The 16,087-nt window shown below is 36.0% G+C and overlaps 1 protein-coding gene across 4 annotated transcripts in view; it reads left to right on the top strand.

Moving 5' to 3' along the window:
- The window catches only part of ST6GALNAC3 (ST6 N-acetylgalactosaminide alpha-2,6-sialyltransferase 3), a 535,005-nt gene that overhangs the window by 306,600 nt on the left and 212,318 nt on the right, over positions 1–16,087 (top strand). The window lies entirely within an intron of this gene.

Genomic DNA, 16,087 nt, shown 5'->3' with positions numbered 1-16,087 from the left:
TCAATTTTAAGATAATGGCCCATTATTAATGTGAAAGTATTAGTAAGTTTTCCCAGGGGAAAAAATATCAGCTTGGAACCATTCCCCTTTGCATACATTATACACTTTACTGCCATCTGTGGTTATCCATACTCTGCATAAAACTTTACTAGTTTTCCAAAAAGACTACAAATAGCCCTTTATTTTTTTGAGAATAGTCTTCCTAACATCCAGCCAGGAAATCTATTATGAAATTAATTTTCTTTTTAAAATTTGTTGTGTAATCTATCCTTTTGTTTCTAAGAAACCAAGCCCAGCGCCATGTTTGATTTGGAACTGCCTCACTGTCGCTGGGAGGAGACAGATAACCATTAGAGGAATTTTCCTGGCCTTGGTTGTCTTTTGAAGCTTGCCATGCAGTGTTAAGAAAAGATCATGACTGTTACTTAGGTTTCCTCTGTGGGGCAGAAAGGGAACTTCGATCTGAGAAATTATTCCCATCATGAGCTGGAGGAATGATTTTCGTCACAATGCGTGCTCTACATTCACGATCCAGCCCACACAGAAAAGCCTTCACTCTGTGTGTCCTTAAGCTGCATCTGATGTTTTCTACGTAGCACTTTTTTTTACCAAGCAGACTTATGTGGGGGGAAAAATGAAAGAAGCAAGTGTATGGATGCTTCTGAAACATATTTATTACCAACATCTGCTAAGAAAAATAACAAAGCTAAAGCCAAAGCAGAAAGATTTTACTAGTCCTGAAGGGAATCCTCAGATGACACAAATGCAGAAAATAAAAAGCCTTCATTTCCTCTTGCAAAGTGTGTGTATGTGTGCTTTTATTTATTAATCACAAGATTTGTTATTGATACATCTCTACTAACTCCTGAGAAGGGTCGATCTTGGTAACTAGGGAGTCTAGGGGGCTGAGTGAGTGATAGTTGTGAGAGTCCAGCTGGGAAGAACCATCAGGAGAAATATATAGCTTTGTGAAGAAATGCAGAGAAATAGAGTCTGGGGTGTGTCACTAGGAAGAAACGAAGATCTGGGAGGGGAAAGCCCTCTTTCATATCCCCAAACGGTCTTCCACTAAATTTATATTGCCCACTAATGACTGTAGGTTTTTTTTTTTTCTTTCTTTTATGGGAGATGAATAGTAATGTTGAATTGCATTCAAGGTTGTCAGGTGGGCAAATACAGTGGTTGCCCACGGATAACTAATAAATGAATTGTAGAACTTAAAAAACAGAGAATCATGAAGTTGAGAAATGTATGCAAAAGCACCCAGCCTAGAAAATGACAGCGAGGAATCTGAACACAACTCTGATAGCAAAGTCAGTGCTTATTTGTGTTGTACTATGCTGCCAGAAGATGGTTCTATTCTCATTTTCTTAAAACACATTAAGTTCTTTTCAGATAAGAAGGAAGTGGAATATGATGAAATGGTGCATGTTGGTTGTATTGAAATGACTATATGCAGTGATCTATTTTTATATATGAAAGTTTACATACTAAACTTTCAAAGTCCTGGTATTAATAGCTTTCATTTTGAATCATGTCTTCATTTTTTTTTAATCATCTTTTTTTTGAAGTTTTTTTTTTTTTTTTATTTTGAGAGTGGGAGAGTGCAAGTGGGGAAGGAAGGGGTGGAGAGAGAGAAGGAGAGACAGAATCCCAAGCAGACACTGCACAGTCAGTGCAGAACCCCATGTGGGGCTCAAACCCACAAACCACGAGATCATGACCTGCGCTGAGATCAAGAGTTGGATGCTCAACTGACTGAGCCACCCCGGTACCCCATCATGTTTTCATTATTTAATCTGTATTGGAAAATCTGGTTTATGGGCAAATGTATGCTTCCAGCACTGGAAAGATAGAGAAATGATATGGCCATGGTATAGCAAACTGCCTGTCTCCTCTCACAAGAAACAAATATTCAGTTGGAACAAGTCCTATTTTTGTGAAGTGTTACCTATTCTTTGCTGAAAATTAGTATTTGTTGATAGCAGTTACACACACACACACACACACACACACACAGAGGCATATCATTTTCATAACAATTAGAACTAGAAAAATTATTTGGCTTTTCACAGCTCCCTCTCACTTCTCCACGTCGCAAATGAAATTCTGGGAAACAGAAAGGTTATTTATTTATTTTTATGGCCAGGCTGGTATATATTCAATAATATATCCATACATAATTCATCAGCTTAATTAGGCCCTATGCTTTAGATACGCAGCTACAGACGGGAGCCCAAGCGTGAGGTGGGGGGCTGTGACGAGGACCGTGTCTCAGCTGCTGCACCCAGCCAGGACTTGTGCACAGTTTACATTTCCTTCTTTTCAGGAAAGGCAAGGACACCCATTCTTTTCATAGCCTGTCAGTAAACCTATTTTGTAAATGAAACAAAAAATAAAAATTTGTTTACATTTTGGATTGCCTGTGCTTTTTTTTTTTAATTTTTTTTTTTTAACATTTATTTATTTTTGAGACAGAGAGAGACAGAGCATGAACAGGGGAGGGGCAGAGAGAGAGGGAGACACAGAATCTGAAACAGAATTGCCTGTGCTTTAATGTTTTATGGCAACTGACCCTGTTTTAACTTCAGGGCCTTATTTTTTTATTTCAGCTTCAAAATATGTAAAGGAGCTACAATACTCAGTGCTTGAGAGATGTTCAAATTGCCCTTTATCAGAATGATCCCATGGAGAATTCTAAACTCCAGTTACATAGGTTTTGGAGAAGACTCTACGGAAGTCTGAAATCTCTTAAAATTGTGACGACTGTGCACCATAATTTTCAATAAAACATTTTGGTTCATTCATCCTGTGAATAATTATTTGTTTATTGTTGCTCTTGCTCTTCTGAGGCCTGAGCGAGGTCTTTAGTTTGTCTAGTTGCTGGAGTCTTGGGTACTAGAAGGGTGGTAATTTTCAGTTTTAGCTAATTGCTATGCTTTACATGGTCACAGGGAGTGAGCATTTTAGAAAGCCACTTCATTAAAGCATTAAAATACTGGGGCTCAGTAATTTCATTTACTGGGTCAATAACCATGATATCTAGAAGAAGATTTAAAATAGTTTAAAAATAATTATTCAAACAAGAAAGGGATTTCAAACTATAGTTACTGCAGTAATAAAGGGAAGAGAGTCTCCAAAGCAAGTATAAATATTATATTTAAATCTTACTATCAGATTCCTATAATTCAAAGGCTTTATTTAGCTTGTCCAGTAGTAGATCACAAAATCTAAGACCAGAAATAAACTTTAGCACGCATCTAGTCTCGATGTAGAAATTAATTTTTTTTTCTTAAAAAACACTTATCATTCCGTATCTGGACTGACAGCCTATATGTTTGTTTTTCATAGAGCATTCACAAATTTCTTATTCAGTTTTTACCCCTAGGTATTTTGCATTTGGTTGCTATTATACATTAAATAGTTTTCAGTTATAGTTCTTTTCTTTTGCTGGTGTACTATGGATGTAATTGTGTTTTTGGTATTTATTTATTTATTTATTTATTTATTTTTAATATAATTTATTGTCAAATTGGTTTCCATACAACACCCAGCACTCATCCCAACAGGTGCCCTCCTCAATGCCCATCACCAACTTTCCCCATTCCCCCAACCCCCATCAATCCTCAGTTTGTTCTCAGTATTTAACAGTCTCTTACGGTTTGCCTCCTTCACTCTCTGTAACTTTTTTCCCCCCTTCCCCTCTCCCATGGTCTTCTGTTAAGTTCCTCAGGATCCACATATGAGTGAAAACATATGGTATCTGTCTTTTTCGCCCGACTTATTTCACTTGGCATAATACTCTCCAGTTCCATCCACTTTGCTACAAATGGCCAGATTGCATTCTTTCCCATCACCAAGTAGTATTCCATTGTATATATGAACAATATCTTCTTTATCCATTTGTCAGTTGATGGACATTTAGGCTCTTTCCATAATTTGGCTATTGTTGAAAGTGTGATATAAACATTGGGGTACAAGTGCTCCTATGCATCAGCACTCCTGTATCCCTTGGGTAAATTCCTAGCAGTGCTATTGCTGGGTCATAGGGTAGATCTATTTTTAATTTTTTGAGGAACTTCCACACTGTTTTCCAGAGCGGCTGCACCAGTTTGCATTCCCACCAACAGTGCAAGAGGGTTCCCGTTTCTCCACATCCTCTCCAGCATCTATAGTCTCTTGATTTGTTCATTTTAGCCACTTTGACTGGCGTAGGGTGGTATCTCAGTGTGGTTTTGATTTGTATTTCCCTGATGAGGAGTGATATTGAGCATGTTTTCATGTGCCTATTGGCCATCTGTATGTCTTCTTTAGAGAAGTGTCTATTCATGTCTTCTGCCCATTTCTTCACTGGGTTATTTGTTTTTCGGGTGTGGAGTTTGGTGAGTTCTTTATAGATTTTGGATACTAGCCCTTTATCCCATATGCCATTTGTAAATATCCTTTCCCATTCCGTTGGTTGCCTATTAGTTTTGTTGACTGTTTCCTTTGCAGTGCAGAAGCTTTTTATCTTCATGAGGTCCCAATAGTTCATTTTTGCTTTTAATTCCCTTGCCTTTGGAGATGTGTCAAGTAAGAAATTGCTGCGGCTGAGGTCAGAGAGGTCTTTTCCTGCTTTCTCCTCTAGGGTTTTGATGGTTTCCTGTCTCACATTCAGGTCCTTCATCCATTTTGAGTTTATTTTTGTGAATGGTGTAAGAAAATGGTCTAGTTTCATTCTTCTGCATGTTTCTGTCCAGTTCTCCCAGTACCATTTGTTAAAGAGACTGTCTTTTTTTCCATTGGATATTCTTTCCTGCTTTGTCAAAGATTAGTTGGCTATACATTTGTGGGTCCAATTCTGGAATCTCTATTCTATTCCATTGGTCTATGTTTCTGTTTTTGTGCCAATACCATCCTGTCTTGATGATTACAGCTTTGTAGTAGAGGCTAAAGTATGGGATTGTGATGCCTCCCACTTTGGTCTTCTTCTTCAAAATCACTTTGGCTATTCAGCGTCTTTTGTGGTTCCACACAAATTTTAGCTTGTTCTAGCTTTGAGAAGAATGCTGGTGCGATTTTGATTGGGATTGCATTGAATGTGTACATAGCTTTGGGTAGTATTGACATTTTAACGATATTTATTCTTCCAATCCATGAGCACAGAATGTTTTTCCATTTCTTTGTATCTTCTTCAATTTCCTTCATAAGCTTTTTATAGTTTTCAGCATACAGATCTTTTACATCTTTGGTTAGGTTTATTCCTAGGTATTTTAAGATTCTTGGTGTAATTGTGAATGGGATCAGTTTCTTTATTTGTCTTTCTGTTGCTTCATTATTGGTGTATAAAAATTCACCTGATTTTGTACATTAATTTTGTATCCTGTGACTTTGCTGAATTCATGTATCAGTTCTAGCAGACTTTTGGTGGAATCTATTGGGTTTTCCATGTATAGTATCATGTCATCTGCAAAAAGTGAAAGCTTGACTTCATCTTTGCCAATTTTGATGCCTTTGATTTCCTTTTGTTGTCTGATTGCTGATTCTAGAACTTCCAACACTGTTTTAAACAACAGCTGTGAGAGTGGACATCCCTGTCGTGGTCCTGATCTCAGGGGGAAAGCTCTCAGTTTTTCCCCATTGAGGATGATATTAGCTGTGGGCTTTTCATAAATGGCTTTTATGATGTTTAAGTATGTTCCTTCTATCCCGAGTTTCTCGAGGGTTTTTATTAAGAAAGGATGCTGAATTTTGTCAAATGTGTTTTCTGCATCGATTGACAGGACCATATGTTTCTTATCTTTTCTTTTATTAATGTGATGTATCACATTGATTGATTTGTGAATATTGAACCAGCCCTGCAGCCCAGGAATGAATCCCACTTGATCATGGTGAATAATTCTTTTTATATGCTGTTGAATTCGATTTGCTAGTATCTTATTGAGAATTTTTGCATCCATATTCATCAGGGATATTGGCCTGTAGTTCTCTCTTTTTTTTTTTTTTTTTGCTGGGTCTCTGTCTGGTTTGGGAATCAAAGTAATGCTGGATTCATAGAATGAGTCTGGAAGTTTTCCTTGCCTTTCTATTTTTTGGAACAGCTTGAGAAGGATAGATATTATCTCTGCTTTAAATGTCTGGTAGAATTCCCTAGGAAAGCCATCTGGTCCTGTACTCTTATTTGTTGGGAGATTTTTGATAACTGATTCAATTTCTTTGCTGGTTGTGGGTCTGTTCAAATTTTCTATTTCTTCCTGTTTGAGTTTTGGAAGTGTGTGGGTGCTTAGGAATTTGTCCATTTCTTCCAGGTTGTCCAGTTTGTTGGCATATAATTTTTCATAGTATTCCCTGATAATTGCTTGTATTTCTGAGGGATTGGTTGTAATAATTCCATTTTCATTCATGATTTTATCTATTTGGGTCCTCTCCCTTTTCTTTTTGAGAAGCCTGTCTAAAGGTTTATCAATTTTGTTTATTTTTTCAAAAAAGCAACTCTTGGTTTCATTGATCTGCTCTACTGTTTTTTTAGATTCTATATTGTTTATTTCTGCTCTTCTTCTGCTGGGTTTGGGGTGTCTTTGCTCTTCTGCTTGTATTTCCTTTAGGTGTGCTGTTAGATTTTGTATTTGGGATTTTTCTTGTTTCTTGAGATAGGCTTGGATTGCAATGTACTTTTCTCTGAGGACTGCCTTCGCTGCATCCCAAAGCGTTTGGATTGCTGTACTTTCATTTTAATTTGTTTCCATATATTTTTAAAATTTCTTCTCTAATTGCCTGGTTGACCCATTCATTCTTTAGTAGGGTGTTCTTTACCCGCATGCTTTTGGACGTTTTCCAGACTTTTTCCTGTGGTTGATTTCAAGTTTCATAGCTTGTGACCTGAAAGTCTGCATGGTATGATCTCAACTCTTTTATTCTTATTAAGGGCTGTTTTGTGACCCAGTATGTGAACTATCTTGGAGAATGTTCCATGTGCACTCGAGAAGAAAGTATATTCCATTGCTTTGGGTTGCAGGTTCTAAATATATCTGTGAAGTCCATCTGATCCAATGTATCATTCAAGGCCCTTGTTTCTTTATTTTTCTCTGTCTAGATGATCTATCCATTGTTGTAAGTGGAGTAGCAAAGTCCCCTGCAATTTCCACGTTCTTATCAATAAGGTTGCTTATGTTTGTGATTAACTGTTTTTGTGTATTTGGGTGCTTCCAAATTTGGTGCATAGTCATGATGAATTAAAAAATGCTATAAATGAGGTGCAAAATAAAATGGAGTTGGCCACAGTGCAGATTGAAGAGGCAGAGGGGAGAATAGGTGAATTAGAAGATAAAATTATGGAGAAAGAGGAAGCTCAGAAAAAGAGAGATATAAAAAATCCAGAAGTACAAGGGGAGAATTAGAGAACTAAGTGATCCAATCAAATGGAACAATATCCTTATCATAGGAATTCCAGAAGAAGAAGAGAGAGAGAAAGTGGCTGAAGGTGTGCTTGAACAAATCATAATTGAGAACTTCCTGGATCTGGGGAAGGAAACAGGCATTGAAATCCAAGAAGCACAGAGAACTCCCTTCAGCCGTAACTTGAATGGATCTTCTGCAGGACATATCATAGTGAAACTGGCAAAATCAAGGATAAAGAGAGAATTCTGAAAGCAGCTAGGGATAAACAGGCCTTAACATACAAAGGTAGACACATAAGGGTAGTAGCAGACCTATCTACAGAAACTTGGCAGGCCAGAAAGGAATGGCAGGAAATCTCCAATGTGATGAACAAGAAAAATATGCAGCCAAGAATCCTTTTACCCAGCAAGTCTGTCATTCAGAATAGAAGGACAGATAAAGGTTTTCCCAAAAAAACAAAAACTGAAGGAATTTATTACCACTAAACCAACCCTACAAGAGATCCTAAGGTGGACTCTGTGAGTGAAATGTTGCAAGGACCACAAAGTACCAGAGACACCACTACAAGTGTGAAACCTACAGACATCACAATGACTTTAAACCCATATCTTTCAATAGTAACCCTGAATGTTAATGGACTAAATGCTCCAACCAAAAGACATAGGGTATCAGAATGGATAAAAAAACCAAGACCCATCTATTTGCTGTCTACAAGAGACTCATTTTAGACCTGAGGACACCGTCAGATTGAAAATGAGGGGATGGAGAACTATCTGTCATGCTACTGGAAGTCAAAAGAAAGCTGGAGTGGCCATACTTATATCAGACTTTAAATTAAAGGTTGTAACAAGAGATGAAGGAGGGCATTCTGTAATAATTACAGGGTCTATCCATCAGGAAGAGCTAACAATTATAAATATCTGTAATTTTATATATCCATGTTGTAACGGCTACCATTCTAAATTTTTCCTACTGGTTCTAATAGTTTTCTCTGGTCTGTTGTGTTTGCAAGGAAGACTAGCATATCATCTACAAACAATGATGATTTTCGCCCTCTGTTCCAGTATTAATACTTCCTGCAACCTGGTCTCCGGGATTCAGTTATTATATTGAGTAGAACTTCCAGAACAATGTAAAATAATTGTGAAATCATTGGGCATTCATGTCTTGTTCCCAGACCTAATAAGACCATATCTATCATGGAGTTTCCAAACTATGTTCCAAACCATTATTTCATAAGACATTAATCAGTCTGCTACCAGAAAAATAAAAAGCAACAAAAAAAAGGAGGGTAATGTTTCCAAATAATTTTCTGGAACTCCGAATTAAACAAAATGAAACAAATTTTTTCAGTGAATGACTTTTCATAGCCTTAGGTATTTAATATGCATTGGCAGTCTCTGAGAGGTGGAGAATATATGTGACATTTGTCAACATATTTGTCCTCGGAACACCATTTTTGAAGAACACTTAACCACCATCTTGTAACACATCAGTGCTATTCTGGCAGGGCGTTGTTAACTGTGATGTTCATTATGGTTTCAAAGTGATGTTAAGAAAATCTCCCCGGCTTAGCTTATTCAGAGTGTTGTATAAATAGGATCTTCTACTCTATGTTCCTTTGTGTCTGGTTTTCGCTTGACATGTTTTTGAGATACATGTATGTTGTTCATTTGTTTTCAGTGATGGACAGAATTCCTTTGCACAAGAATTTGAGGGTGTTATAAACCATGCTGCTCTGAATATTCTTGTATATGGATCCTGGATTACAAAAGAATGCATTTTTGTAAGTGATATGGCAGGGAGTAAATTCCTGAGTCTTAGGGTGTGTATGTATATTCAAGTTTATAGGAGAATGCTATACTTTTTCAAAGTGTTAATGCAGATTTCACATGGCTGCTAGTTATTGTTTGAGACTTCCAGTTACTATACATTCTTTTTAATACTTGATATTGTCAGATATTTTATTATTTTATTTTATTTTATTTTATTTTATGTTATTTTATTTTCAATTTATTTATTTTTTAATGTAATTTATTGTCAAATTGGCTAAAATACAGTGTATACAGTGTGCTCTTAGTTTTGGGGGTAGATTCCTATGATTCATTGCTTATATACAACACCCAGTGCTCATCCCAACAAGTGCCCTCCTCAGTGCCCATCACCCATCCCCCCCCCCATCAACCCTCAGTTTGTTTTCTGTATTTAAGAGTCTCTTGTGGTTTGCCTCCCTCCCTCTCTGTTTGTAACTATTTTTTTACCCCTTCCCCGTGGTCTTCTGTTAACTTTCTTAAGTTCCACATATGAGTGAAAACATGTGATATCTGCCTTTCTCTGACTAACTTATTTCGCTTAGCATAATACCCTCCATTTCCATCCACATTGCTGCACATGGCAGGATTTCATTCTTTCTCATTGTCAAGTAATATTCCATTGTATGTATAAAACTACATCTTCTTTATCCATTCATCAGTTGATAGGTATTTAGGCTCTCTTCATACTTCGGCTATTGTTGAAAGCACTGTCGGATATTTTAATTTCAAGCAAACTGACAGAGGTGCAATAACATCTCATGGTTTTAATTTGCATTTTTTGATTACTAATGATAAGCACCTTTTTTAAAAAAAAATTAACATTTATTTATTTTTGAGAGACACAGAAACAGAGCACAAGTGGGGATGGGCAGAGAGAGAGGGAGACACAGAATCCGAAGCAGGCTCCAGGCTCTGGGCTGTCAGCACAGAGCCTGATGCGGGGCTTGAACTCACAAACCATGAGATCATAAACTGAGCTGAAGTCAGACACTTAACCAACTGAGCCCCCCAGGTGCCCTGATGATCACCTTTTCTGATACTTATTTGCCATTTGAACTTCCTCTTTTATGTAATGACTGAATCTTTTGCCCATCATTCTGTTGCTTTGTCTATCTTTTATTATTGACTTGTAAGGATTTGTTATATATCTGTATATTGACTCTTTTTAGGATATATTTATGTATATATATACATACATATGTATATATGTGTGTGTATGTATATGTATATGTATATACATACACACACACATACCTCACAGAGAGAGAAGATACACACACACACACACACACACACACACACACACACACACACACACATCTGTGGCCTGCCTGTTTACTCTCTTAATGTTGTCGTTTGAAAGACAGCCATTCTTAAAATTAATATAGTTTATTTTCTCAATCTTTTCCTTTATTATTAGTGCTTTCATATCTTTTTTAAGAAAAAAATATTCTTACTCTGAAGGTATAAAAGTTCTCTCCTACTTTTTTTCAATAGACTTTTACTGTCTTTCAGATACAAGTTTCCAATTCACCTGCATTATATAAAGAAAGGTCTATATTTACTTTTTAAAATTCAGTTATTCCAAGTCCACTTTTTAAAAAAATGTTTATTTATTTTTGAGAGAGAGAGACAGAGCGTGAGCAGGGAGGAGCAGAGAGAGGGAGACACAGAATCTGAAGGCTCTGAGCTGTCAGCACCCCAACTCCACTTTTTTAAAAGCCTGATTTTTTCCCTCTCTCCACTACTCAGCTTGGCACTTTGATTCCAAATTATTTAGAGTCTTTATTGTGTTATCTGGGTCTCTTTTGTCCATCCTGTGCCAGTACCATCTTGTTCTTCATCAAGGGTGTCCTAGTTTTTCTAGCCCTTTGCATTTCATATGCATGTTAGAATTCTGTGGTATTTGGGGATTTTGATTGAGATTTCTTTGAATCTATAGATCAATTTGAGGACAATTTACATCTTTACATCATTAAGTTTTCTAGTCTATGTACATGTTATATCTCTCTATTTATATGAGTTTTTGATAATGTTTATTAATAAAATTTGTATTTTCTCAACAGAAGTCTTGCACATCTTTTACTAAATTTATTCCTAGGTATTTTATATTGTGAGACAGTTATAAATGATACACTTTCTTCAATTTTCACTGTTGCTGAGATCATTGAAATATAAGTGATTTGTATCTAGCAATACTACTAACTCCAACAAAAATTATAACAAATTACATGTGCATTATTTAATATTATATCATCTGTGACTAATTATATTTTGTTTCTTCTTTTCCAATCCTTATACCTTTCATTTTTTTTTCTTGCCTTGCTGCATTGGCTAGGACCTCAGTGTAATACTACATAACAGTGGTGATAGTGGAAATAAATGTTTTATTCCCAATTTCAGAAAGACAGCTTCCAACATTTTACCATTAAATGTGAAAGTACATTGGGGCGCTTGGGTGGCTCAGTCAGTTAAGCATCCAGCTTTGGCTCAGGTCATGATCTCACGGTTCATGGGTTCGAGCCCCACATTGAGCTCTTTGCTAACAGCTCAGAGCCTGGAGCCTGTTTCAAATTCTGTGTCTCCCCCTGCCACTCCCTCTCCCCTGCTCATGCTCTGTCTCTCTTTATCTATCAAGAAGAAATAAACTTAAAAAAAATTTAAATGTGAAAGTACAATGTTGACTCTAGAATTTTTGTTTTGTAGAAAATATTTCATTAGACTAAGGAAGCTCCCTGTTACTTCCCCTTTAAATTAAAGTTTTTAATCATTAGTTGGTGTTGAATTTTATCAAATTCTTTTTCTGTGTTTACTGAGATGATATTTCTTGTATGCATTTACTTTTGAGATGATTATATGATTTGAGTGTTAATGTTACAAATTACATTGATATAGTTTTCTCCCCAACACTTTTTATTCTGAAAAATGTTATATGTGTTGCAAGTTTCATTGAATACCATTTTTACTTGAAATAACAGCCAACAGACAAATTATGAATATTCGGATTTAGGTATTTGGCAGACATTTTCTTGAAAATGAATGACGTGAACCTGTCATTTCAAGAAAATAACAGGCAGCATATTTTACTAATGACAAAAATTGAGCCTTCAAGTCAAAATTAGCATTTTGGAAAATTTGTATTTGTTACCATCAGCTTTCTGGTTTCTGAAAACTTAAAGACTTTTCTGATGAGATCAGTGGTAATATCAGTGAATGTTTTTATAATATATATTGGAAAACTTCAACACTTCAAATATCTTCATTACTTATTGCACTAATGTTTTTCAAAACCAGTGTGTGATGTTACAAAATCATGCATGCACAGTGTTAAAGATGCATGAGAAGTGTAAGATAGACCGATGAATTCTAATGTAATGGTAGAAAATTTTATTCATATGTTTTCAGGTTCCATATTGTGAATAAAATTTAAGAAATTGCCAATTTTGGTATAGATTCAAGGAACAATATCTACAATTATCTCCCCTTTCCTACTACATATCTGTGTGAAGCTGGATTTTTTTTCTCTTCTGTTTCAACCCAAAACACACATTTGTAATGGATTGAAAGCTGAAACAAATATGAGAATCCAGCTATCTTCAATTAAGCAAGATGCTAAAGAAAGTTGCAAAAATGTAATATAAATTAACTCTTTTTATGGTTTTGTAAAATATATAGTACTTTTCATTAAAAATGTGATATGTTAATATGATATGGTAATATTTTTGTTATTTTTAAATGAATTCATATTTTTAATTTTTCTCATTTTCAATTTTGAACATGGTGAATATCACTATATGTTCAACTTATGTAAACAAACTATCCTTGGAATCCTCAATAATTTTGAGAATATAAATGGCACCTGAGACCAAAACATTTGAGAACTACTGCCCTAAGAACAGCATCTAAGCTTATGAAAGTATAATGTTATTTGGTACATTTACCCTCTTCCCATGACTATGGAAGAAACTGAAAGTATTTTAAGTCCACTTACAGCCTCCCAAATTATATGCTATTTTATGGTAAATATAATTCTAGAATCTCCTCTTTGTTTTTGTGTTTCTGAAGCTTCACTATACTATGTTTAGATATAGATTTATTTTTTATTTATTTTGCCTATGAGTCATCAGCCTTTTGAATGTGTGGATTCTTTTAAATTGTAGAAAATTCTCAGCCATTGTCCTCTGTTCCATTTCTCCTCTCCTCTGGTATTTCAGATAAATATATGTTCAGTCATTGAGTTCTTCATTTCTTGTATTGTGTTTATCAGTTCTAGAACTTCTAAGTGGTTCTTTTTTTATGTACACTCCATCACTTTTTATAGTTTTCATTTCCCTGCCAGTATTTCACGTGGCTTTTATCTCCTTGAATGTAGTGAACATAGATTGTTTCTGTCTATGCCCTGTAATTCCATTTGTGGAGCTCCCATGGGACTCTTGCTTTTGGTTTTCTCTATTGGTGCCTTGTCTTTTCATGTGTCTGGATTTTTAGATTGTCTGTTGGGCATTGTATTTACAATTTTATTTGTAGCAATAATTTGAGGCCTAGTATGCTATTATCTTCCTCCTGAGAAGATATTTTTCTTTGCTTTTTCCAGGTGTCTAAAGCTATGAGAAGTCCAGGACTACATAATGCAATTTCCAAAATTGAAGTTTTCAGAGCCAACCAACCAGCATGAAAAAAGATGACAAATTTTGCTAGACTGGTTTATTTCAAACTAATTTTTAGCACACATCTTAGGAGTCCTAGAACAAAGTAGATGTTGATTTACCCTTTGGGAATTTGCATTCTGATTTCTGCCAGAAGCAGAACTCAACCATTTATTCCAGAGCCACAAATGCCTCTAGGGCTAAAGCAGCCTTTAGTGTTGGTCTACCCCCTGAGTTCCAGATTTCTGTAGGCTGGCAATTTCTCGCCATGTTAAGTCTTGGATGATCTTAAATAGATTGTTTTTACATTTTTTCCAGCTCTTTTATCTGCCATGAAAAGTTTGTCTGAATTTTATAAGTTAATTTATTGAAGCAGATATTCTCATGCTGGTACTTGTTAACAGTAATGAATTTGAATATCCTTTGCACTTTGGTTTTGCATTTCCAAACTAGAAGGAATGACTTATACTATAGTTTATTTCCTGAAGCCTGAGCCAGTTGAAAGCCTATATAAGCCACATTTTTTTCTTATTCCTAAATAAGCATAGTCTTAGGACATACAGTACATGCATGCTCTCCCTGTCTCCAGTGAATGAACATAACCCCACTAAGACATTCATGTTGCCTTATCTTTTCCACTTGCTCATTTTGCCACCATTTCCTTCCACTTTCAGCTTGGAATCCATGTTACTAGTGCTCATAATTATTTCTCAACTGTGAACTTTCAGTCTATCACTTACCACAATCTCCAGCTCTAGATCAAGCTGGCTAGTTTCTTCATTCCTGTCTCTGTGCTCCTGAACAGCACTAGAAAGAATGTATAACCTTTCAATACATTCATCAAAAATCTGTAATTTCTAAATTCCAGCTGTGGCACTACTGCAATCTTTCTTATTCTTGCTCAAAATACTCTCTTTCTCAAAAGTTCATCCCTCTCCTAAAGTCTGTTAACCTTACCTCTAAGTATCCCATCTTTCCATAATTAACCCTTACTTGCTTTTTAGAAATGCAAGGGAATCCTGAGTGAACTCTAATTGCAGTCATGTCTTGTAAGGTTGTCTTTTCTCCTCTCATTCTCAATTCTTTTTTCCTGTCTCAGAGGAAGAGGTGTCCCTATCTTTTCAAAGGATAGCCGTTAAACTATATTCTTAAATTATTGACTCCTATGTTCCCTGGGTTCTCACTCCATTCATGGGCCCTTCACTGATATTTGCCATTGCTCCATCTCCACCAACCCCTTCTTCTCAAAGCATCCTTCAGCCTAGAAAATGAAACAAGATGGGAAAGATTGTATTTAGTTAATGTTCAATTTGTCACTAGCCTTAAATGCTCACCAAAATTCCACATGACAATTAAGAAAATTGATCAGGCAACACAATTTTCTTCCTTGCTTCCAAAGCAAATTTTAGCCAGAACATATGGAAGACCTCTAAGGCTCTATAATAAACATAACTCTGTGGGAAATAAAAGTTCTCATGCTTGGTACTACATGCATACTTGCAATATCCTCTCCATATGCTCTTCATGACATCTGACTTCTTGGCCTGATTTCAGTGGTAAGTGCTGCTTACCAATCTAGCTGGTAGTAGTCGAGGTTGTAATTGGAAAGATTTACTACCCTAGGATCTTCTCCACACAGTACCCCAGGGATCCAACTTTACCATTTTGTTTTTCATCTCTTTAATCTGGCATTATGGTCTCCTCATTTATCATTGCTGATCCCTCTAGGAAAGTGTTTCTCAAACCTAGATACCCACTGGAATCATCTGTGGAACTTGAAAAAAACGCTTACTTGTAGGTGCCATCCTCAAGAGTTGTCTGATTCCATTGGTCAGAAGTGGAGTATATCCATTATAATTTTTTAAAAGCTCTCCTGATTATTGTTGAGTTCAGTTGAGAACCATGTCCCTAACTGAGTGACATGTTAAGATTCTAATACTGTAAATATAGCCAAATTATGGAAAGAGCCTAAATGTCCATCAACTGATGAATGGATAAAGATGTGGTTTATATATATAATGGAATACTACTTGGCAATGAGAAAGAATGAAATCATGCCATTTGCAGCAGCATGGATGGAACTGGAAGGTATTTTGCTGAGTGAAATAAGTCAATCAGAGAAGGACAGTTACCATATGTTTTCATTCATATGTGGATTTCAAGAAACTTAACAAAAGACCATGGGGGAAGGGAAGGAGAAAAAATAGTTACAAACAGAGAGGGAGGGAGGCAAACCACAAGAGACTCTTA

The sequence above is a fragment of the Panthera pardus genome, unplaced genomic scaffold, assembly GCF_024362965.1.
Source record: "Panthera pardus isolate Hobbes unplaced genomic scaffold, ASM2436296v1 HiC_scaffold_11, whole genome shotgun sequence".
NCBI classification, from domain to species: Eukaryota; Metazoa; Chordata; class Mammalia; order Carnivora; family Felidae; genus Panthera; species Panthera pardus.
Note: the sequence above shows the minus strand (reverse complement) of the source record. Positions and strands in the feature narration are given on the sequence as shown.